We start from the raw sequence: 627 nt of genomic DNA, 5'->3' as shown, positions 1-627 counted from the left end.
GATCTGAAAAGTTGTATGCAATTCTTGTCTCTTCTTATGAAATTCCAAGAAGCCAGAGATTATGAGTCTTATGCATGTTTATATTCCTGACAAAATTAGGGGCATAGTTAATGGTTTTTATTTATTTAATTAATTTTTTTTTATCTTGAGGATACACATATTTTAATTAGTAGTCCCATTTAGGGAAACTGTCAGTTTATTTTTCTACCCAATTCAGTATCAGCGATATACAAAAAGATATAAACAGATTATCATACTTATACACAAAACAGCTATCAAGGAACAAATGCAGCAAAGTAACAAATAAAAATATGGAACCCTTCACGAATTTGCATGTCATCCTTGCGTAGGGGCCATGCTAATCCATCTCTGTATCGTTCCAGTTTTCGTGTACGTGCTGCCAAATCGAGCACTGTTAACGCTTTTTAAATGAATGAGGAAAGGAAGGGAGGGATAGATGGATGGATGGATGAATAAATGAATGAAAAATGGGGGAGCAGATGAATAGTAAGTGAGTGAAAATACAAACAAAGAGATGCTCTTCAAAATGCCCTATAGAGGGATTGGCACAGATTCGTCAATATTGCTCCTCTCCCCCACTCCAGATCTTTGCTGCTCAGAACTTGG

At 36.0% G+C, this 627-nt stretch overlaps 1 non-coding gene across 1 annotated transcript; it reads right to left on the bottom strand.

Annotated features, from left to right (window-relative positions):
• Positions 1–305: 305 nt before the first annotated feature.
• Positions 306–413, bottom strand: LOC144230729 (U6 spliceosomal RNA). The gene has a single exon (XR_013334853.1). It is a non-coding gene; the product is annotated as a U6 spliceosomal RNA (small nuclear RNA).
• Positions 414–627: the final 214 nt, after the last annotated feature.

Source organism: Crocuta crocuta, unplaced genomic scaffold, assembly GCF_008692635.1.
Source record: "Crocuta crocuta isolate KB4526 unplaced genomic scaffold, BGI_CrCroc_1.0 scaffold316, whole genome shotgun sequence".
NCBI classification, from domain to species: domain Eukaryota; kingdom Metazoa; phylum Chordata; class Mammalia; order Carnivora; family Hyaenidae; genus Crocuta; species Crocuta crocuta.
This window is presented reverse-complemented; position numbering and strand designations above follow the sequence as displayed.